Genomic DNA, 25,338 nt, shown 5'->3' on the forward strand with positions numbered 1-25,338 from the left:
GCAGGGAGGACTCAATAACTGTTTGTCATCTTCACTGTAGATGGAACAAGAATATATGACTTAGGCTTCAAAAGTCAGAAAACTCTTCCTTTTTTTTTTTTTTAGATTTTATTTATTTATTCATAGAGACACAGAGAAAGAATGAGAGGCAGAGACACAGGCAGAGGGAGAAGCAGGCTCCATGCAGAGAGCCTAATGTGGGACTTGATCCAGGGTCTCCAGGATCACGCCCTGGGCTGCAGGCGGTGCTAAACCACTGCGCCACCGGGGCTACCCAGAAAACTCTTCCTAAATAATAATGCCTGTGAGACACGGGGATATGTAACCACAGGAGTCTTTGAGATATACATTAGATTGGAATGGACAACCAACTGGAAGTCCTGCCTAAAAGCAAGTTGAATCAGAGCAGCATGCTTCTCAGGTCTATGTCTGACACTCACTTTTCTATCTCTTCCTACTATTGCACAACTCTTACAACTCTTTAAAATCATCAAGGTGGTACTCTCTAAAATTACATCTTATGTTCTCAGATAAATCCAAACCAGAGAAGTCATAATGAGTGTCGTCCACAGCAGGTCCTGCAGGCTTGGGCAGCTGAGGGCACCACACCTCTTCATCCTTTTGAAGTAAAGACAGAGACAAATACTGGGAAAGTAGTTACCAAAAGGCTCATTGCTGGTTGAGAAGAGGAATGACCACCCAGGCACCCTCTCCAACAACTTCCTGCCACTCTTAACCCCCCCCCCCCAAAAAGGATGAATCAAGGAATAAACTTGGCTTTTTTTGGTTTATGGCCACAATTTTCTTCATGCTCCATCCATTCCTGCCTTCATGCTTATTCCATTAGTTTGAGCATCAAATTATCAATATAACCTTTATAGTATTTTATTGTACATTTAGTCACATGCTATATAATTCCTTAGTTTTAAACAATGTATCACTTTCACCATTAAGAGAAGACAATAAGGTTTAGTAGCAAAAGCCATATGTCCAAAACCATAATTTGTCTCTTTCTTTACAAGTATGAGCAGATGGACACAAGCCTACTAGGATGATTCAAACTTAATGCATGATTCTGAATCATTTCCTTAGATGAGCAGAAGGGGTTCCAGCTTGAACCTAAACTATAGTCATCCTAGGACTCAGGTGGTCTGGTCTTATTGGAAGGCCCTAGAGGTGGGACACCAGAGGTCTATGTATGCATGAAACCAAGACTGAAGATGCTGATACATAAGCTTGGTTCAAGGTCTAGGCCCCACACAAAATTAGACAACTGGAGAAGAAGGAGATGTTGGGCACAATTCAGTCATTTAGCACATCCAGCTACCCAATCCAGTACAGAAAGGTATTTATTGAGAGCCTGAGACAGCTCTTCTCTGGCTAGGAAAGAATGTTACATGGTGTTTAGAGAAAGGAAAGAGTCTCCCCATTTTGGTAGAGAATGCAGCAGAGCTTTGGTGAATTTGCTTCAGTATATTTGACACAAGATGTCAAAAGTCAGTGTGGCTCAACTCAAAGGCAGCATGACCCTGTGCTGGACACAAAAATGGGACATGGCTAATATTACCCATTAACGGCAGGCATGAGAGAACAGTGCATCAAGTCACCATGGCAGAGAGGGAGAGATGTTAGGTTCCGTAAGAAACCTAAGAAGACAATGCTTAGAAATCCACCGAGATGCCTCTGAGGGTTTCCTGAGATATTGGAGGAAAAACTGGGAAATCAGGTATCTTACAAGAGTTTGTGTGTACAGAGAAGAGAAACTGGCCACTTTTATTCTCACTTTAACCAGATGGGTTGCCTAGAAAATTCAAGTCACCTAGAGCCATGCTGAAACCTAGGATAATGGAATAATCTGCAACCAGATCTTAGAGAAGGGCAGGCTATAGAGAGTATGGCCAGCCATGAGCTCAAGAATTATTTATTCCAATAGCCTCTCAACATGAACTAAGTCAAATTAAACAGTTGATTGTGCCTTGTTTCCTCTTTATTAAAAAAAGAAATTTGCAACTATAGGGTAGAAGCTCTGCTCTTTTCAAATCTAATCGTTTCAAACATTCTTGGTCCAAACGCCAAATTCTCCTTCAAAAGGTCTCATGGGTCATCTGTCTTCCCATTGCCATTCTTTAAAAGTCACCAAAATAGGGGATCCCTGGGTGGCGCAGCGGTTTGGCGCCTGCCTTTGGCCCAGGGCGCGATCCTGGAGACCCGGGATCGAATCCCACATCGGGCTCCCGGTGCATGGAGCCTGCTTCTCCCTCTGCCTGTGTCTCTGCCTCTCTCTCTCTCTCTCTCTCTCTCTCTCTCTGTGACTACCATAAATAAATAAAAATAAAAAAAAATTAAAAAAAAAAATAAAAAATAAAAAATAAAAAAAATAAAAATAAAAGTCACCAAAATAAGTGGTGCAACATTTGGTGTGTGCATCTTCATCTTCATTTCTCATCAACATTTTCAGGAAAAATGCATCAAAGCAGATCTCATTATCTTTTTATCAAACTCTCCTCTTCCCTCTGCAGCTCCTACCACAGTGACCTTCCTAGATATCAATAACAAATTAAAAAGTTAATTCCAGGTGGAATATCTCTATTCCGTCTAACGAATAAAAAATATAGCTATAAATTCCATTAAAATATAGGAAGCCCCAATATTATAAAGATGAAATTTCTTCAGAAATTGATCTACTCATACTATATAAATGATGTTTTGATCACAATTTAAGTAGGATTTTGATGAAACACAACAAGCTTATTCCAAAATTTCAAGGGAAGGGAAAATGTGGAAAAATAAAACCAAGAAAATTTTGGGAAAAGGAAAATGAGGGAAGACTTGCCCTACTAGATAGCAAAACTATATTGTAAAGCTACAGCCCTTAAAGTCATGTATTAAAGGCACAAGAATAAAGAGTTCGGACACCAGTCCATACATGTGGGTGGGGAGACACTTTGGATTAGTGTCAAAAGGATGGACTGAATCTTAAATATTGTTACAACTGGCTATGCTTTTTTAAAAGATCAGTAATATATATGATTTTTTACTCAACTTATACAAATCAATAAATTCCAGATGGATTTAAGATCTAACTCTAAAAACATAAAGCTACAACATAACACATTATGTTAATGTTCTCAAGTTTTTGAGAACATTATGCTAGAACGTGAGAACATTATGTTAAATGAAAGAAGCCAGTCACAAAAGACCGCATATAACATGACTCTACTTATACATGTCCAGAATAGGTAACAATACAGGAACAAAAAACAAATTAGCGTTTGCCTTGGGTGAGAAGACAAAGGAGTGATGAGGGGATGGAAATGGGGTTTCTTTTTGGATTGATGAAAATGCTCTAGAACTGGTTGTGGTAATGGATGCACAATTCTATGAGTATGCCAGGAATTACTGAATGGTATACTTCTTTTTTTAAGTTTTTTTTTTTTTTTAAGTTTTTATTTAAGTATCTCTACAGTCAACATGGGGCTTGAATTCACCACCCTGAGATTAAGAGTCACATGCTTTTCCTACTGAGCTAGCCAGGCACCCCTGAATGGTATACTTTAAACAAGAGAATTGCATGATATGTGATTAATATCTAAGCTATTAAAAATATATAAACTTAAAATTCAAGGAAAAATGTGTTTATTATCTTGTACTAGACAACACATTCATACACACACACACCATACAAGAAAAGATCATATAAACAAAGCTAAAAATCAGACTATAAACTAGAAAAAATATTTGCAACATATATAAAAGAGCAGGAACTGCTCTGTGGACACACTCATCTTCATAGGTATATAAAAATACATATAAAACAAGCAACAGTCAATAAGAAACCCAATAGAAAATTAGTAATAGCTGTGGAAAGAACACTGAACTTTGAAAATCATTTGATTTATTAGTTTAAAATATGTTTAAAATGGCATTTTTATTCACCCATCAAATTGGCAAAAATTATTTTAAACTGATGCCATCCTATTGACAAAGGAGTGGGGAGATGACTATTTTCATACATAAGGATTTGTAAAACTCATTGTAAGGTTATTTTGCAGCTTTTTATTAAAGCTTTATTCATGTGTACATTTGGCCCTATAACTCCACCCTCATCTGTTTTAGAGACATAGTCACACATAACAAGCATGTATAAAGATATTAACTGGCATCTTACTTGCAAAAGTGAAAAATTTGGAAATGTTTTATATGTCCATAATTTGAAACATGGTTAGACCATGGTATGTCTATATATAGTATCTTCATTTACTGGTGTAGAAACTAATAGCAGTGGTTTGTTTATAAGGGGATTGGCATTGTAAATAGTTTTGCTGTATTTATATAGATTTTTACCCCAAAATTATGTATTACTTATATAATAAAAAATAAATGAAACACGAATGTGTGATATGTTAGGGAGGAACATTTTGAGAAAATAACCAAAGCCACAATTTGGATCGGCCTCAAGTAAAGATGACCAACTTTTTCAAAGTGGATCAATTCAATTAAAATCAGAGTGTTTTAAGGATCCTGTTATCTTGCTTTTTGGAACTTACCTTATAGAGAAAAGTGAACATGTATTTTAAAAAAAAAAAAAAAGCACCCTTAAGGATTTCCTTTCCAAAATTTTTAATTAAAAAATATGGACACAAATTGAGGTTACATGTAAGAAAATGGTTATATAAACTATGATAAATACATTAAACAAAATGCATTATACCCATTTTAAAAGATGATAGAGGTTTTTATTTTTGACTTGGAAAATCTTATAACATATATGTAAGTGAGTAAATCAGATAATGGAATAGCATGTATGATTTGATCCCATTTATGTAAAAAATGGTTTCTATATCTTCATGAATTCACATACCTAGGTATCTGAATGAATGTCTAATGAAATGTTTATGTAATAATTGAAACTACAAAAAAAAAACACTTGTTTGGATTTTTATTTAAAACTTAATATATGGGCAGCCCAGGTGTCTCAGTGGTTTAGCACCGCCTTCAGCCCAGGGTGTGACCCTGGAGACCCGGGATCGAATCCCACGTCGGGCTCCCTGCATGGAGCCTGCTTCTCCCTCTGCCTGTGTCTCTGCCTCTCTCTCTCTCCCTGTGTGTCTCTCATGAATAAATAAATAAAATTTTAAAAAAACTTAATATATATTGACACTATGTAAAGTAATGTGAAATCATTATTTCATTTGATAGTCATTACCCAATAAATTGAAAACTATTATTATCTTCATTTTTTTAGGTTAAAAAATGAGGATAAAAAAATTTATACAGGACCGCCCCCCCCCCCAACTAGTAAAGTGATGGTACTGAAATCTGTCCTTTTAACCCTGAGACTTGCTTTTTACTACTAGATACTCTACTTCTCTGTTCCACACATTTTCTTACTGGTATTTAACCAGTATTTATGGACTGGTGGTTAGTGTATTTCTAAGTGTAACAGTTGCTGAATACTAGGAGTTACCAAAAACTTTGCACAAGGCATAGTTACAAAGACCTTCATCTTCCTAAGGATGAGAGCTTTTTTCTTTTTTAATAATAAATTTATTTTTTATTGGTGTTCAAATTGCCAACAGAGAGCTTTCTTTTTTTTAAGATTTTATTTATTCATGAGAGACACAGAGAGAGAGAGAAGCAGAGACACAGGCAGAGGGAGAAGCAGGCTCCATGCAGGGAGCCTGATGTGTGACTCAATCCTGGGTCTCCAGGATCATGCCCTGGCCAAAGGCAGGCGCTAAACCACTGAGCCACCCAGGGATCCCAGGATGAGAGCTTTCTACAAAGGAGTTTCCTAAAGGTCACCCACCACCTTCTCTTGCTCCTGGCAGACCCTGTTTCCATCAAGGCCTGGGGAGATTCTAACACTCTGCTTGGAAATGCAATCCATACAGGACCACACACAGGCAGTGGCATTTTTTTTCCGACCTTTTGGCAACCTCCTTTTTTCTACCCTTTGATAATCAATGAACTTCCTTAAGAAAAAGCTGTACTAGAAACTCTGTCTCAAATATCCTATGATTCTTTTTCTTAAAAAAAAAAAAAAAAAAAAAGTGTGGCAGAGGTCTTTAGCAGACATTTAAGTGGGGACCCACTTAAAAATTCAAATTGCAACTCCATATGATCCTTATAACTATATTGCCCATCCATCCCGGTACTGTTAGATAAATGCATAGCAAGTTGGCTGAAGTTTCCATGGCTAGCATAGGTCCTACGGATATAATATAGCTGGATTTTAATAAAGCATCTCATTTAAAAGTTCAAATAATTAGACATTTAATACAAATTGTTTCTCAAAAGTTCATAATGAATCAAAATTCTCTCCTCCACCTTCTCCCAACAAGAACAGGGTGGTAAATATATGAAGTTGGAAACAAATGTATAGAGAGGTAGAATAATAGATATTACAAATACACAGAAAGATGGAGTGAATGCTGCTGCAAGGACTATGAGGTTCCATTTTGACTAAACTACTAAGTAGATCGATGTTATCTTGGAAAGAAAACTTAATCGCAACATGCATGCATTCATAACAGAACTGCCTGGCCCCACGCAGTGCTCTCATCGGGGTCAGTGAGCAACCATTCTGAATCACAGTGGTGGTTACCCATGGAAGCCTGTAACTTGTACCTCCTTGAAAGACTGACTCAGGCCAAGGTATAAAAGCACACAAGGAAATATAGAAGATTATGAAAAAGAATTATTTGATATTATTTTGTAACAAATACACATTTAAATATAGCAAGTATATTTTAAAATAAATATAATAAAATCAAAAAAATGTTTAAACAGAAGAGAAGGGAACTAATATTAATTGAGCACCAACTATGTATCAGATACTTTAAGATCATAGTTTCACTGAACAGTCTCATCAACATTGTGAAGTGTCATTAACCTCATTTTGCAGACAAGGAATTTGCAGTCTAGTGTAAAACCATTCATTAGAGTCCATCTGACAGACCCTGTAGTTGAAAAGAAGGAAGAGAATGAACACAGCACTTTGTTTCCATTTGTCCCTTACAACAATACTAAAAATCAAATGCAATTATTCATCATAACCTGACTTTCTTTTTTGCAACAAAATTTTCATAAGGAGGGATCCCTGGGTGGCGCAGTGGTTTGGCGCCTGCCTTTGGCCTGGGGCGCGATCCTGGAGACCTGGGATCGAGTCCCACGTCGGGCTCCCTGCATGGAGCCTGCTTCTCCCTCTGCCTGTGTCTCTGCCTCTCTGTCTCTCTCTGTGTAACTATCATGAATAAATAAATAAAATCTTTAAAAAAAAAAAAATTTTCATAAGGAACAAAATCAACCTCAGAAGGAAATACCTTGAAGTATTGTGTTTTAAGCCTGAAGTCTGTGTATTAGGGCACTGGGTGCCACTTGCATAGTAAGCATGCTTTAAGACCCTCAAAACCCTCCTTGAAAAGCCCCAGGTGCTGAGATTGGTCTAAAATAGTGACCAAAAAAAGCCTCCAGCCTGATCATTTGTTTTAACACTCATGACCATCCTGAAAATTAGTGTCATTATGGGCTTTTTAAAGATGGGGAAAGGTTGGGGGAGACAAAGAAGCTCAAGGTCTAATATCAGAGATCTTCTTAATAGCTAGAGAGACAAGGCACCTGTCTCAATTTGGGTACACCCTATGACATCTGTAATGCATATGCTGATGAATGTGCCACTGGTAGGGTCTGACAATTGGAGGATGATCATTGATTAGATTTCCTTTGCAGGTAGGAGTGTGTCTGTTGGCTTGGAAGGAAGGCAGACAGTGGGAAGAGTGCATGTTGGTGGTGTGAGTTGAGTCTGTCATTTTCCAAATGGTTGCTGCTAAGGAGAGAAAAAGAGCTGATGAAAATCATGTGTTTCAAGTAAGGAGACTGGGAAATACTTCTTTTGTTTTAAAGACATCATTGTCTTATTTGCAATTGAAAAATCTTCTTTTCAGAAAGACTATAATACCAAGAGACACTATGCAATAAACCACATTTTATGGTTAAGTAGCTCACAAGGTCAGTAAAAGACAAAAGGAACAAGATTCACAATGTCTTAGTTAACAACAAAAGTTATTCAAAGGCACAGCATTATAATAAGATACTGCAGTGCATGATGCTACATAGAGCTAGAAATTTCAGGAGAAAAAATTCACTAAGACTAGCAAAATGACAAAAGAGGAAAGGAGAAAGATTTCAAAATATTAACACTGAGAGCTCCCCTACAAATGACCCAAGTGAAGATGACCCCATGGTCACGCTCAAAGTTCACAAGCCCCAAGCACACTTGTAGAGTTTCTATTCAGAGTTAGTTCTCTCATCTTGATCATGAGCAGACAAACAAGGGAAGACATATAGGAAAGCCCTCAAATGTGGAAGATAAAGATCAAAGCAAACAAAAGAGCAACTTGGAGAAAGCTGAAACAATCTAAGAGAGGAGGAATGGCTTAGAAACAAAACTGCAACTAGTATCCTCAGAAGAACAAGAAAAGATACCACATTCCTGAAGTGAGAACAGAATCCTGTAAAAAGGAGCATTCAGAAAACAAAAAGTGTTCTTCAAAATTAAAAACATGGTACAAATTTTTAAAAATCTGAATGACTTAGAAAACAGAGACAACAGGGGAAAAGATAAACAGGAAAGCTAGAGACATAAGACAATTAGAAAACAATCTTCCAGGCAGCCCCAGTGGCGCAGCGGTTTAGCACCGCCTTCAGCCCAGGGTGTGATCCTGGACACCCAGGATCCAGTTGCATGTCAGGCTCCCTGCGTGGAGCCTGCTTCTCCCTGTCTCTCTCTCTCTCTCTCTCTCAATCTGTCTCTAATAAATAAAATCTTTAAAAAAAAAAAAAAAGAAAGAAAAAGAAAAGAGATCCCCAACATTAGAATTATCACATTACCAGAAAGAATGGAGAACACAGAGAAGAGGAAGTTAGAAGCAAAATTTCCTAGAACTAAGGACATCAGTTTCCAGACTGAGAGGCCCACTTCATAGCCAGCATGGGGGAAGAAATAGACTGGCCCTAAGGCACATCAGTTCAGAACACTGTGGACCAAGAACTGCATGGGCTTTGTACTTGCCAACACCAACATTGGAATCCAGAAGACAATGGAGCAGTGCCTTCAAAATTCTGAAGGAAAATAACTTCTAACTTAGAATTCAATACTCAGCCATAAATTATAGGTGAGGTAAAGAATAGTTTTAGAAGTGTAATATCTCAAAAACTTTGCATTTCAGACATACTATCTCAGGCAGCAATTGATACCCTCACCAGAGTGAGAGAGGACATGGAGGAAGAAGATATAAGATACAAGAAAAAGTCCCTTCAAAACAGGAGAGATAAAAAGAACAATATTCAAGACAATGGTAGAGAGATTTCTCATGAATACTGGACACAAGTATAAAGAATGAATGAAATAGTGTGATTCAAGAGATTGGCATGGCAAAGGCTGTTATCCTGACTTCCTCTGCTCCTATAACACCTACCAGATGAAACTACTAGAGGATGTCCTTTAATAAAAAATAAGAAAGGGGGGAAAAAGAGCAAGATGGGAGTTCAGAAAGTCCACCCAGTTTGAAATGGGAACAAATGTAATCCAGAGATGACCACAGTCCAGCCAGACTGGAGGCGCAAAGTGGCAATGTCTCAAAAACCACAGATAGGAACTGATAGGTTAGCTATTGCGTGTGTTGTGTTAGACCTTTGTGGAGAGTTTCACTAAAAGCCTGTTAGAAGAAACAGAAATAATTAAAAATAGATACAAAGAAAACTCAGCAAAAGAAAGACAAGCATTATTAACTTTATGAAAATAATAAAGGAAGGAAGGAAAAATAACCATGGCATGTGACCATGCTCAGTTATAAGGAATATTAGAATAATCTTAATATTAATTTAACCAAAATTGTAATAGAAGTATGCTGGGAAGTTGAGAAAGGAGAAGCAAAATGAGAGAGAGCAAGCTCTGTCTTTCATGGCAGGAATTCAATAGATAATGTCTAAAACTGACAAATAAAGAAATAGCGATATATGGGTCATTTATAGAACTTGGGAAAGTTGTAAAGGTCAGGAGAGCTTTAAAAGAATTAAAAGCTATTGCCTTGGGGGCAGGGGACTAGGGAAGGGAAAAAGAGCAAGTCAGGAAAGTGAATTTTGTAATTACTATCCAACTTTTTAAACTACATGCCTGTGAATTATTGATTTTAAATTCAAAAATTAAAAATTTTTTTTAAAACCACAAAAATGTTGGACTAATCCTGAATATTAGAAAGAGATGTGATATTATTTGAATGCCTGTCCTGGCTGGGGAGAGGTGGAAACAGATTACATCCAGAATAGTCCATCTGTTTTCCCCTTAATATTTTCACTTGACTTCTGTAGTACATTTATCCTTTTTAGTTGTTTGAATAGTCAAGGGATCAAATCTTCTCCAGGATCCCGAATTTCACCCACAGTCATAACAGGATCTGCTATGCGCTCACATACTTTCTCTGAAACACGATGGTACAGGTGACGATTACTCTCTCCTGAGGAGTAAGATACTCCTCACTGATATGTAACCATCGCTGCCTTGAATAATCCAAGTCCTTCGGAATTGTGTAGTACTCTGGAGCTTTCCAAACTATTTTCTCATATTTTTCTTTAGCCCTGCCACAGTCCTGAAAGGTAGGAAAAGGCAGAAGCTCAGAGAGTTTGAGTGACTTCCATAAGGTCACTCAGCTGGTAACAGCAGAGCCAGGAGTAGAACCAGCAGTTTGTGACTCTCTCCACCTACCATGCTGTGTGGCAGTCTTGTTTTCAAATTTCATAAAGTCTCCATTTGTTTAATAGCTCCAGTTGCTGGCAGCCAAACGACCAGATGGTGGGAAAAAGAAAGAGGGTGTATGTGAATTTCCTTCTCTAAAGCCCAGAGCCAGCCTTAGAACAACCTGCCCTCTGCCCAGAAGATTAACCCCAGATCTTGGCTTGCAAACAACACGAATCTGGGGCCCAAGGACGTCTCTACATTCGAGGGTCTCTTTTAAAATTGGAAATGCCTCCTGAGAAATAGAAAGATCCTTAGACAGGGTTGGTTGGCAGCCAGCTAAAAATAAGCCTGAGATACTGTAAGACATTTAGGAAGGAAGAAAGAGACACCAATTTATCCTAATTCCAAATTGTTCCCAGGGTTAACCTTGGCCATCCGAGCCAGAATTATTATAAAAGATTCCTTTAGTAGAAATGCCATAAGGTGCCAACCCTCATTTTGTCTACCAGTGAATATAGGGAGTGATTGGAAAAACAACAAGCGAAACACAAAAATCTCCACTAAACCCAGGTCACTAAGAAATATTTAGGATAAACTGGCATTAGAATCCTAACAGCTATTTGTGCGTCGATTTAAAACCAGTTGGACGTTTCATCTTGTTTGTCAGGGACAAGATTTTCTCTCTATTTTTAGCAAAAATTGCAAGCCGGGCACGTGCAGCCTTTGCTAAACAGAATACGAAACGGGGTTTCTTGCGGCTCCTCAACGTGTGGGAGCATGACAAGGCTCAGCGAAGGGCAAAATGGAACACAGGCTGTGATTATCGCTTGGAGATAAGATAACCAAATGAGGAAGCCAACTCAACTCTGGCGTCCGAGCTGGTTATTAGCACTCTACTTTTTTTACATTATTAATGAGAATTACACATACATTGAAATTTATGGCCTATTAGAATCCATTTGTGCTAGTGCTGTGTATAATGAGTAGCAAACTCTATGCAGATTTAAATATAGAGTAAAGGATAATTGTCAGATATCTCAATCAGGGTTTCTGCTATTCTTCACATATTTTAAAGGCATAACACACAGAGGTTACATAACTGCCTTTACGGAAAACCCTGCATTCAGAGTTGTTTTAGAAGCCTGTTTGCAGCTGAGTGTTTACTAAATCAAGCACTAAAAACTAGATTTACACTGGTTGTTCGAAGCTGAATGCCAGCTGCAGCTGCCATTAGAGCAATTCAATTTCTTTTTTATAAAGCACAAGTAAGGCTCAATTTACTAAAGTTTTATTTCCTTTTTATGCATCCCATATGCTAGGGGAAAAAATTAAGTTTATGAGATTAAAAATGAGTTTTATGCTAAATGTTTACAAAGTTTCAGCTGGCTGCATTTGCAAGCCCTCAAACCCACCAAGTTCAGCTTCTGGTTTTTTTTTTTTTTTTCGTCTCCATTCTAACAAAAGAAGGTTTTTGTGTTTGCAAAAGGGAACAGCCCAGACCCCCTCCTCTGTCCTCCTCTAGCTCTAGCTTCCTCTTGCACATCATGCAATTTTATCAGAGTTGAGGTAGACAGATAAGTTCCTTCAGGATGTCAAAATCTTCAAAAGGAATGCTCTTGTATGGACTCAATTGCTTTTCTAAATGGTTCTCTTTTTTTTTTTTTTTTCTCCTCCATTCCCTATGTCTTGATTTAGCTAGTCTGGTGATGTTTTTCATTTCTGTGATCATCTCCAAAAAAGCAATATAGCTTTTACTTGATGGAAAGAAACATCTAGATAGCTAGCAGCTGCTGAATCTGGAAGAGACTGCTTTTCATCACCTAATTACAAACCACAGTAGATTAGAGAAGGTTGAGCATTGTGTTTCTTTGCTCCAAAATTAATGGGCACGCAAATAATTTTTTTAACTGTACCTATGTCATTCAGATGAACCCAATGTATATCCATTATGAATACATTTCACTATGCAAATTCTTCCTTCCTTTGAAATAATATGGCCTTTCTTAGGGTTCATTTTTAAAGAAAAAACTATTCTAGTTTTGATTAAGCTATCAGAGAACCTATCACCTTAGGGAACATTCATTGAAAAAGATGGGATAGAAAAAAATATTTTATGAGAAAATCTTCTAATATAAGGTCAGAGAATCCATCCCAATGACCAATGAATAAGTCCATTTATATTCACTAACTCATCCTGCCTTTACTTAACTATTAAAAGGTCAAGTTTTGGGACACCGGGGCGGCTCAGTGGTTGAGCACCTGCCTTCGGCTCAGGGTGTGATCCTGGAGTCCCAGGATGGAGTCCCACACCAGGCTCCCTGCAGGGAGCCTGCTTCTCCCTGTGCCTATGTCTCTGCCTCTCTTTCTATGTGTCTCTCATGAATAAATAAATAATCTTTGAAACATTTTAAAAATAAAAATAAAACAAAAGGTCAAGTTTTAAGCCTCCTAGTAGCAACAAAAGAAATTCTTGAGTCTTACAGTATGACATTGGAAAAGCAAAGAGAAAAAAAAATCAATATATAGACATCACAGTAGATGACAGATGGACAGATGGACAGGGTCCTGTGAGAACAAATTGTTAATGGTCATTAAGGGAACTCAGCTATGTTCAAGCATGCCGCACTGTTCTAAGGAGAGCTCTTGGCCGGAAAGAGCTCACAGGCAGCTCCAGCACTGAGATTGCTGAGCAAACATTAGAAATGAGATTATCTTCCAGGCATTGCCCTATATTGTGGAAGAGTTGACACGGATCAGTTTTAGCCAGAAATACGAGCTAGAGGTCAGTAGATTGGAATTCTCTTGGCTTATGAACCAAATAATCCCATCCCCACAGGCAACTTTTGGCAAACAGAATGGTTTATGCCAAAAGAATAAGAAGAATGCCAACCATATGAAAATGAAAAGTCACAAAAAGGAAAGTTGAAAGATGCCTACAGAGCACAGATCAATTTTCTACAGGCTGCAGTCCTACAGAAGCAAAGAAAGAGAACAGCAGAGATGCCCTTGGGCATTTACTCTGAAGTGCTTCTAGAAGCAAAGGAGGGTACCCAGGACCCCGCCAGGATGGGGAGGGACTTAAAAGCTAGGGTTCCACCAGTAAGGGGCTTAGAGAATAGATTGCTGTCTGTTGGCATGTTTACCATCCCCCACATTGCTTTAATTGTACCCCTCCAAACTAGTATAGTTTAGAAAATGAGAGTCACACCAATAAACCATTAACTGTACTCTTGGGATCCCTGGGTGGCGCAGTGGTTTAGTGCCTGCCTTTGGCCCAGGGCGCGATCCTGGAGACCCAGGATCGAATCCGACGTCGGGCTCCCGGTGCATGGAGCCTGCTTCTCCCTCTGCCTATGTCTCTGCCTCTCTCTCTCTCTCTCTCTCTCTCTCTGTGACTATCATAAATTTAAAAAAACAAAACAAAACTGTACTCTTGATTTTGGGATCTTTATCCATCAGTTTGGGGAGACAAAGCACATGTTTATGAAACATCTAGAAAAGACTTACTTGGTAAGGTGTTATCCACAGTTCAGCAGAAACTTGGGAAGATAGAGGAATCCATGTACACAGGAGCAGACAGATAAATTTTTACAGAAGAGGTGAGTCTTGAAGGATGTATAGCATTTGGATACAAGACCAAAAAATGCATTTCAGGCCTAAAGAATGATATGAACCATAGCATTTGCTGCAGGTACAAGAGTGGTATGTTTATAGAAAGGAGGAGAGGAATAAGGAAGCCATTTGGAGCAAAGTGTTAGCAAAATGCAGAACAGAACATTTGAAAGAGGGATTAGACTCAGGATTTGGAGGACTGTTGATAATAGAATAAGAAGCAATGACAAGCCTTTGAAAGTTCTGAGAAGAAAAATCACATAGTGAATGTGGCATCTTAGAGAGTCTCATCTGGTGATAAGGCAGCAGGATAAAGTGGAGGAAAATGAGGTTAGATCATTGAGAAGGTAGCAACAATGATCCAGGCATGAGGTACTTAATTAAGCACAAGTGAAAAATCAGAGGCCATTAAGAGAGAGAGTTGGGGTATTTATTCTCTCCATTCCTATCACAGCCCCATGCTTTACTGGCAGGTGGTCCCACTTGCATAGATTTAGATTTCTCTGGACTCCCACAGCATTGTTTAACCCTCTTGCTCTTTCAAGACTAGAGGTGGTGACAGCATCCCAGTGTGTTAACACCTGGGAGCTCCCCATCCTTGCTGGTTTCCTTAACCATACCACTGGGTTTTGTTTGTTTCTTTTTGAATAGGCTATGTGTGCCTTTGCAGATCCTGACTTACATAGACACCAAAAACATCTTGAAAGAAAAGCAAAAAGCTAAGAATTGGGCTGGAAGAAAAGAACATTGATGAATACAATTTTGACTGTGAGAAATCAGAAAACATGGCATAGAAATACCAAGTGTTGGCTGGAGTGAATCTTGGCTCCTCCACTTTGTAGCCATGTGATGTCAATTGAGGGAATATTGCTTTAAATCTCTAGGCCTAAGTTCCTTCATCTGTGAAGTCAGGATGATAACTGGAGCGGTGCCAGGCTAGTGTATAGTGAACATGCTGCATAAGTGTTTTCTATTACATTGTTCTCATGAGAACTCACATGGGAAATATTATGAACTAAGTCCTGTTCACTTTGAGCCTAATGGTAGCAGTGGAATCCTTACATGGAAATTTTCAGGAAGCCCTTGGAAATAAATACACTTGGGTAAGAGGAAATAACTAAGGTAGAGACAGATATAAAGTAGCCAATATAAAAGGAAAAGGTGAAACTTTGAAAAAGGATGACCTTGACCTTTCCAAAAGGAAGAACCATACAAAGGGTAGCAACATTCTAAGAAATACCCATTGGGCAAACCCACAGGGAGGTGGGTAGGAGAAAGATGAGAGATGAAAAAAAAGGAAAAGAAAAAAAGAAGCAGAAGAGCTGGGTCTTGCGGTAATACAGAAGCTGAAAAAGACAGGAGCAATGTAAATGGCAAAGGCCTTTGAACTTCAAAAAGAGATTACCTGGATCTGGCGCCTGGGTGGCTAAGTCGGTTGGGCATTGGGCTGTTGGTTTCAGCTCAAGTCCTGATCTCAGGGTCCTGAGATGGAGCCCCCTCCCCACCCCATCAGGCTCCCTGCTCGACACAGAGTCTGTTTGAGATTCACCCTTTCCTTCTGCCCCTACCCCACTTGCTCCCGCTCGCGCGCTCTCTCTCTCTCTCAAATAAATAAATAAATAAACCTTAAATAAGTAAAAAGAGATTACCAGGAGCTTCAGGAGTCAAACATTAAGGAAGTAGAGAGAGAGTGAAAGGAAGAAACAGGTCTTTCTAAAAAGCTAGAGGAAGCAGCCAAGGGGATGGTTCACTCAATGGTTTTTTTCCCCCCAAGATGCAGTAAACATGGGCATACCTAAATGGAAAGAAGAAGAAATTAAGAGAGAAAAGCTGCAATTTTTAGGGAGAGAAAAAAACCAAGGATGGTTGCCAAATGTTTCTGTGAAGAGATAAGAGGCTGGACTTAAAAATCAAATAAGAATTTCTTTGGAAATGGAAAATTAAGATTCCAAGAGTTTGCAGGGCTCTCCTACCCCCAATGGTACTCTTCCCATTTATAACAAAGCTCGCTGCTCAGATTTTAATTATTATTGTCCAGCTGTGAATTTGAGCTAAGCTGTGAGTTTGAGCTAGTTTTTTTTTTTTTTTTTGAGCTAGTTTTAAAGCAAAATAAAACAAGACAACCTGTACTGTTTCCCTTCAAAATAACTTTGTGGTTAAAAACATGGTATCCAGAGTAAGACTGGCTGAGTTTAAACCTCCACTGAGTGGCTATATGCTCTTGGGCAAATTGGTTTATCTATACCCAAATTTCCACATCTCTAAAATGGAGATGGTAACAGGTCAGACTTCACTGGGCCACTGTGAGGAATAAATGAGACAACATGAACAAATTGCTTAGAACAATGCCTGACATATAGTAAAGATTCAACAATCCTTCGTTATCATTGAATAATAACCACCCCATATCTACACATATATGCACTAATTATATATAAATTCTTTCTCCTCAGGGCAGGACTCTGATTTCCTTCAACTCAGAGAGAACATTATTATAGAAAATCCCCTTGAGAATCATGTCCCAGGATAATGAGAATTCAGATATAATGCAATTGAAAAATGGCAAGTGTCTTCACCTGTACCCAATCCCACTTTTCAAACAGGGCAGGTGAAATTCTCACTTTCTGAAAGGAAAATAGATGAGATGAGGAGGTAAGACCGGGTTTAGAGATTGTAGCAACCCTGTTTTAGGAGATAAGGCTGTGAGAGGAGTGTCCTGTATCCCCAGTAATCTCTCAGCCCAAATTCTCCACACTGGGCTGAAGAAAGGGGTACTGAGTGACTCAGAGATCTCTGGAAAGTCCAGCCACACCCATGACCCAGAATCCTCCCTATTGATATTTAACCAGAGGACAGACACCATGACCACCAAGTGGTACCAAATTGCATCTGGGACCAGGAGGGATTTAAATGGTGCCATTAAGCCCAGAATTTCCAGTCAATTAGCTCCACAAACTGGCCTCTAGAAAATTATTCTGGGTTAATAGCCTCTTTTTTTAATTATTATTTTTTTTCAATAGGCTCCACACCCAAAGTGGGGCTTGAATTCACAACCCGGAGATGAAGAAGAGTGGCACATTCTACCGGCTGAATGAGCCAGGTGTCCCTGATTAATAGCCTCTTAAACCTGTTAGTTTTTCTGTCTCTCCTGGCTGAACTCTAATTTCCTTCAGGGCAAGGTTCATTGTAATCAAGTTTTTTTTTTTTTAATTTCCCGCAATGTCCAGCATAATTTACTAAGAAAATAGTTACCATAGTAACACAAACAGGGGGCTCCAGAGGGATTTAGCTTTACCCTGCCATTCCATAATCTCCACATCTCCTTCAACCCCTTCCCATTCCCCTTTACTAACAAGTTGTGCCCCTAATCCCCTTTTTAATAGAAATTCTGAAGCAACTTTTGAGTTGATGCCAAATAAATGTTTCTGAAATTCGTTGTTTGACCAGTATGATAGATCCCTTGATTCACGTCCCTCAAGTGTGTCTCTAGCTCCCCTTTGTGGAGGGTAAAGACTGTGGTATCTCCCTCAGGTAGTTGAGCTGGCTTGGGGTCCCAGGAGAAAAATCCTACAAATAGTTATGTTGACCCACAAAGAAAGGCAAATGCTATTTTGCTAAACGTTATCAAGACAGAAAAAGCCTAAATAGATAAAACAACAGAAAACAGATTGAAAATAACTACCTGGCCAACTCCTTTGAGTTGGGAGCACAAAAATCCAGATGAAATCTACTTTTCTGTTGGAGTCCTCAAAGGATCCCACATAGCACCTCTTCTGGCTTGCTTCTAGAAAAGCTTTCCAATCTTTTTGGGGGGACATTCAGAAGCTTTCAAAGTTGTTCATTCAGACACCTGCCAATGTTCATTAGAGCTGCTTAAAGATGAACAATGGAGCAGAGTCTCTATGCAGGTTTTACTCCATCAGAATGAAATGACTGCCTTCCTCCCACCCCAGCTTATGTCAGTTCAAGTTACCATATTGCATCTTTCTCACCCACCAATCTGTTCTGCTGGAAGTGGGCAGATAATGGCAGGAGGATCCTCCTTTGCAGCCTTTCATCAATACTAATAGAGCACTGCCATCTTCATTTTTCTTATTTATTGCTTCAGAATTGATGCCGCCCGGAGGGTAAACTCCAAACAGAATAATTAGTAAATGCTTCATGGTTTTATTCATCTTTGAACTCATCGGTTGGTTAAAAGACTCTATTTGTTTATGCATTCAATAGCCAGGTGCTGCTTTTAGCTTCAAGGAGTTTTACAGCACATTTGGGAAGACATGGAAGTAAGCAGATGATAGCATGACACTGTGATAAATGTATGGTGGAGCCATCTACAGAGTAAGGAGCTGAAGAAAACCTTTCCCCAGAAGGGAGTGGCTGGGCTGACCTAGGATGGGGTGCAATCAGTAGTCACAGAAGGAGCAGCCTGCTCACTGAGGCAAGCAGGAGTGCGGCCCATTTGGGGTGCAACTCACATGGCTGGGAATAATAGGAAACAACTGGCTAAAGATCATGTTGGAGGAAGAGGAAAAGCCATGCAGATGAACTTACGGTCCTTTGTCTACGGGGGTCATGAAAGATTTTTTAAATACACTACGAGACCTTCAACTGAGAAAGTTAACTCCAGAAAAAAGAATAGTATCAAATGGTGAATAATCAAGGCTGCAATAACAGTTAAGAAGCTGTTACAGGGATCCCTGGGTGGCTCAGCGGTTTGGCGCCTGCCTTTGGCCTAGGGTGTGATCCTGGAGACCCTGGATCAAGTCCCACATCGGGCTCCCTGCATGGAGCCTGCTTCTCCCTCTGCCTGTGTCTCTGCCTCTCTCTCTCTCTCTCTCTCTCTCTCTTTGTGTCACTCATGAATAAATAAATAAAATCTTTAAAAAAAAAAAAAAAAAGAAGCTGTTACAATAAGCCACACAAGAAATAATAAGGATCTTGACTGAGGACATAGTGGTGGGGGTAGAGAGAAGGAGAGGCATTTGAGTAATAATAAAGAGATGGTGTTGAAAAACCATACTGACTGATAAGTTATAGGGGTAAAAAGCAGGAGTCACCAATGATTCATATGTTTCTGGCTTAAGCACCCAGGTAGATAGTGATACCACTCTCTTCCACAGGGAATATGAAAAATTTAGGAAGAGTTTACCTGTTAGATGCATTGGCTTGGACATTCCCAGGGAACTGAGAAGAAATGTCCAAAATACAATGAGGTATGCAGATCTTCCATTTAAGAAAGAATTCACTAGTAAAAATACAAATTCAGGAGCCATCAGCAAGCACAATGGTGGGGGCTAATCGTGAGAGTAAGGAAATTGACTCAGAGAGACTATGAAGAATGAGGAGTGGGTGGGGAATCAAGACCAGATTGAACATGAGCAGACGCTGGCTTTGGCTGATGTCTACCACTCTACATTAAAGATGCGCCCAGAACAGAGGAAAGTCCTACCCCTCCATATTCTCTGGATGGGTTTCTTAGTCTTCTAAAGTTCACTTGGGGATTTGTGTTATTTCATAAACACTACACTTTCACATTTGAATTTGTCTAAGGAGGTAAGAGTGAGGGTTTCGATGAGGATGAGGATGTATAAGTCACCTGATAACCAAACATGGCTGCACAGGACCTTTGGTTTTAGGAAAGGGCATTTTGGGCCATTTTACTCAATGGGGCTGTGGACTTAACAGGCGGCAATGCTGACCTAGCTAGCATCAATTCCAATCCAAAACTAGTATTAGGTATCTTGGTACTGTTTTGATCAACACCAGGTCTAGGCAGGTTCTTCTGATCATTATCTATCTGATTCTCAGGGCACTAGAACCTACTTTTCTCCCTTACCTTTCAGCATATTCTCCAGGTTGCAAGTGACAGAAACCCAAGTCAAAGTAATTGAGGCAAAAAAAGCGTATTCCAAGAAGTTTGGTTCAGACACTCCCCCTAACCTGTGTCTCTGTATCTTGGCTTCTTGGGCTGATTTTCTCCACAGAGCAGCAAGAAGTACCACAAATCCCCCAGGTTTCACCCCCCAAGAACATGTCAGACTCGTTCTTATTGGTCCCATGTTCAAAATGCCTCAGGAAAGTCTGTAGTTGGCCTAGCCTATGGAACATGTCTGACCCATGGCTGCACATTCTGTCCAGAAAGATGGCATTCCCAGAAGGAAGAGCAAAAGAATAGACATTCCCCATATGCTTATAGCAGAATCCTCCCTCTGGTACCTCATTCCCCTACCTGATCTGCCTGGGTGCCTTATATATCATGGAAACTTCTCCTCTCTTAGAGCCTATTTCATTTTTATTCTGATAAATCACTCCTTAGAGGTCTGATGGGCTCTCAGGCTGACACTTCTCCACAGTTCTGCAGACACCTTTGCTTCTAGGAACACTCATGAAAACTACCTGTCTTCTGCTCACTTAATGCCAATTGAATGAGATGGAGGGAGGTCAGAGTTTATATAAAGCTGGATCATCCAAAAGAGAGAATAGTTGCCTTGCTGGTTTCATATTCTGGCTTTGCAATCCACTAAGTCGGAAGTTTGATGAATTCAAAGAGGACAAATCTATCATTCCTTTGTGCTAATTCTGATTTTTTAAGCACACACACACACACACAACCTCTTTAGAGACATATGGCAATTTAAGAAAGCAGGAAATCAAAGAACCTGACATTCTTGGAACAATAAATAAAAAGATCCTTAAAAGTTAACAAGGCAAAGATGAACGTGGATTCTAACACTTGAAGTTAGTAAGTATTTTGTGATTTGGCTCTGCTGGAAGTTATTACATGAGAACAGAGCCAACATGGAAACTGAATTTGAGCTACAATTCCCAGTTAAAGAAATCTAAAATTAGTCACTGTGTAATCTGGGTGTGGAGCATTTCTAATGGACCATGAAAGCAGATTGGTAATTAACTCTTGTTTTTTGAATATAAGAAGACATGAGACTGATGATATGACAGAAGACAGATTTGGAAAACACGGTTATACTCAAGCCCATTTATCAAAAGTTACATTTAAATACTACAAGTTATAGAAGCGTTTGGGGAGCTAAACTGGCTAAGCATCTGCCTTAGGCTCGGGTCATGATCCTGAGATCCTGGGATTGAGCCCCATATCCGGTTCCCTGCTCAGCGGGGAGTCTGCTTCTCCCTCTCCCTCTGCTGCTCCCCTTGCTTGTGCTCTCTCTCTGTCTTTAAAATAAAAAAAAAAAAGATTTTATTTATTTATTCATGAGAGACACAGAGAGAGAGGCAGAGACACAGGCAGAGGGAGAAGCAGGCTGCCTGAGGGGAGCCCTATGTGAGACTTGATCCCAGGACCCCAGGATCATGCCCTGAGCCAAAGGCAGACGCTCAACCACTGAGCCACCCAGTGTCCCTAAAATCTTTTAAATAAATAAGTAAACACAACAGGTTCTCAAATGTATTAGTCATTAAATGTATTAGTCATTTTAGTTCATTAAACGTTTGTTAACTATTTCTTGGTTATACATGTTGAAAATTTCCCCTTCATCAATTATTTCATAAAATTTTTATTTTCTTGGCTATGTGGCCTTTACTAGAAGAAACAAAACAAGCAAAGGGTTATGTTTTTATAACTTAGTTGCTTATTTAATTTATAAATTAATAACAAGCTTATTAACAAATATGCCATATTGGGAGATTGAATATTGTAAAGTAATTATAAAAACCTAACACTTTACTTTGCTAATTAATCAATTACAAATTTATTTGTCTTTTTTTTAAGATTTTATTAATTTATTAAGGGGGGGAGGGCAGAGACACAGGCAGAGGGAGAAGCAGGCTCCATGCAGGAAGCCAGGTGTTGGACTCGATCCCAGGTCTCCAGGATCACGCCCCAGGCCGAAGGCGGTGCTAAACTGTTGAGCCACCTGGGCTGCCCTTATTTGTCTAGTAATAAATAAATACTAATTTGGAAATCTGAATGTACACAATGGTTATAATTCGTTTTATTTACTTCAATCTTATTAAGGTGGAAGCAGTTAAAAGCTTTTATGTTAGTTTTCAGTATAGCAAATCATATTTTATCAGGTGCCTGGGTGGCTCAGTCGGTTGAGTGTCCGCCTTCAGCTCTGGTCATGATCCCCGGGTTTTGGGATCCAGCCCTGAGTCAGGCACCCTGCTCAGCCGGGAGCCTGCTTCTCCATCTCCCTCTGCTGCTCCCCCGCTTGTGCCTTCTGTTGCTCTCTCTCTCTCCCTCAAATAAATAAAATCTTGAAAAAAAAAAAAAAGAGAAATCATATTTCACAGATATTACCACTAGGTGGCTCAAGTCGCTAAAACAATGTATGTGCAGAAAAAAACAAATATTTAAAGATTTATATCTTTCTGTGGTCATATGCTTCATATTTTAATTTTCTACAAACTTTTATACTATTTATAGATTATCACTACAATACTACACATGGTAGACAATTACCTTAATATAGGTCATCATCATATATGCCACTTTTATGAAGGAGAGAGTGGATTAATGGACAACATGAATGAGTTAAGTTACATTTTGTCATAAGAAATGTAATAGTAAAATAAATTAAAATCTTACCAGCTGACCGAGAACACAGTATTCAATGGGACCTGAAGGGCTGGAGTCTTGGGTTATATTTCATTTTAATTTATTCAGGCATGTCTAAAGATTACCTGCTTTATTTTGTGGCAGTTGCGGTTATTTATGTCTCTTTGAGGCAAACAATTTGCAGCCAGAGCTTGAGTTCTCTGTAGTCCAAGGACCTTGAAAATCAAACCATTCTTCCTTAATAATTAGTTATTGAAATAAAGGATAGTGCATCCATTATATCAGATGGCTTGGGACCCTCTACTCTTTCTGATACAGACAAAACAAGAACAGAAAAAGGTTATTTTTTTCTCCAACTTTAATAAGTATTTTATAATTTTGTTTGTTCAAGATAGAGTGCCAGGAGGTGAAGAAAGAAGTTGTCTCCAAGCAGGAAAGGAAAGTATTTAGCCAATAGATTCTGTCAAAGAAGGAAAAACAGAACAGGAACCTTAGAATTGTAGGGACTTACAGATTTTCTAACCAAGAATTGTTATTTATTCTGAAGATACTTGGTTATCTAGGCTTTCTTGATACCAACAGAAGCTCTTCTCTTCCAGTTTAAAATTTAGGACCACTGAAATCTTAAAGAAATGCTCTTTCAAGATAGTGGGTTCAATTTTAGATTATTTATCTTTATCCTTGAATTATTTGTCAGTATAATCACCAACAATCAAAACTTCCTTTCTAAAAGTTATTTAGTTAGCTCTACAGTAGGGGAAAAGCAACATCCTCTGGGAGATGTTTTTTCTAACTCTTGAAAGAAGCAAGTCACATTTTTTCCTAATTTTTAACCTTTGTAGAGGTATTTTTTAAATATTTTCCTTGGACATTTATTATTTGTCATTTGGAAGTACATGTAGGAATATGAGTTTGCCTTAAAAGAAAAGTATTGATTCTCCCTGAGGGAGCCATCATTTAGGTTCAGCTGCAGTAACAGCAGGTCTTGATATTTTTATATTCGTAGTCAGACACCTGACATTTAGGTTTTATTTGGATATAGAGTTGTAAATATAACATGAACTAGTTATCATGTAGCTCTTAAACACTGAGCTCTAATCACTTCTTTCCAAATTTAACAACTGTACTTGGTCAAAGTTCTAACCAGTTAGCTTTTTCAGAAAGAGACAGAATCTTATTCTCTCAAATTATGGCCATGAATAGTTTCCCCTGAATGATTAAAAATAAATAAATACATAAATAAATAAATAACCCTCAAAGTGGCTGAAACAATAAAAGAGACTTAATGGCTTACATGATTGAATGCTAGAGATAGGGTTGGTTTCAGGGGTGATTTGACTCAGTTACTCACTAATGTCATCCAAGATCAGGTTTGCTCCTGCATCTGTCTGCCCTTGGCCATGTCAACTTCCCTTCCAGCAGCCCTACTCTGGCTATCCACAACGGCCTGCTCCTATTCATATCTAAGGATAGAGAAAGAAAATGGTAATCCAAAGTTTTTCCAGAAAGAAAGAGAAAGAGGATACTTTTCTCCCAGAAATTCCTCAGCAAGCATGGTCTGCAGGCTTACTGACCATCACTGGTGCAATAAGTCTGGCCAGAGAAGGGGATCCCATTGTTACATTAGGCCCAAGCTACATGTCCCATCTCAGTAGCCAGAAATGACATCAGCTTCCCCTCCCACCCTGCCTCTGGACAGTAAATGAGCTGCATGCAAGGGGTAGGGATGCCAGTGTAAAAAGCAAGACTCTTAAGGGAAAGGAAGACCATATCAGAGGGAGGGTAGAAGAAGGGACATACACAAACTTATATACCTAACTATACACGGCGACCCCTGGACCCAAACTACTTGAGTTGGAATCCCGGCCCTTCCACTTGAAGCTGTATGACCCTGGGCAAGTCACTTGCCCTCTCTTATCAAGTAACAGGTGGGTCAAGGATTTGCTCCACTACTTATATCACAGGGTTTTTCTAAAATCCATGACCATCAAACCACACATTATATTCTTCCTTTGTGATAGGCACTTAGAATGAGAAAGAGCACAAAATTGAGCAAAATGATGTTCTACTTCAAAGAGCTAGCAATTCAGCAGAGGAAATAAGAGCTCAGAAGTGGTGCTAAAAGATGAGATAAATTACATGTGCTTCCTAAAATGCATTTTTTCTTCTAATAAATATTCTGTAACAGCAAGCATGTTTTTTAATTTTTTACAAATCCTATATGAAACTGATATAATTTTTTTCTGGGGACTCATTGATTAATGATAAACTTCAACAACAATTAATAAACAATAAAAACTACCAAACAACAAAGACAACAAAAGTAACCAAATATAAAGGGTATAAAATGTAATGTTCTCAATTCTCTAATGTTTAAGATAATGGAGAGGAGCAGAGGTGAGGACCCTTCAAAACTCATTGAAATTTTTTTCTTGGAAGTAGTTTTATGCTTACA

The 25,338-nt window shown here is 38.9% G+C and overlaps 1 protein-coding gene across 1 annotated transcript in view; it reads right to left on the bottom strand.

Moving 5' to 3' along the window:
- Positions 1-2,377: 2,377 nt before the first annotated feature.
- Positions 2,378-25,338, bottom strand: part of OTUD1 (OTU deubiquitinase 1) — a 90,155-nt gene continuing 67,194 nt past the window's right edge. The window contains exon 3 of the mRNA XM_077896805.1: positions 2,378-2,539. The gene's annotated coding sequence lies outside the window, so the exon portion shown is untranslated. The remainder of the gene's footprint in view (positions 2,540-25,338) is intronic.

The sequence above is a fragment of the Canis aureus genome, chromosome 5, assembly GCF_053574225.1.
Source record: "Canis aureus isolate CA01 chromosome 5, VMU_Caureus_v.1.0, whole genome shotgun sequence".
Classification (NCBI taxonomy): Eukaryota; Metazoa; Chordata; class Mammalia; order Carnivora; family Canidae; genus Canis; species Canis aureus.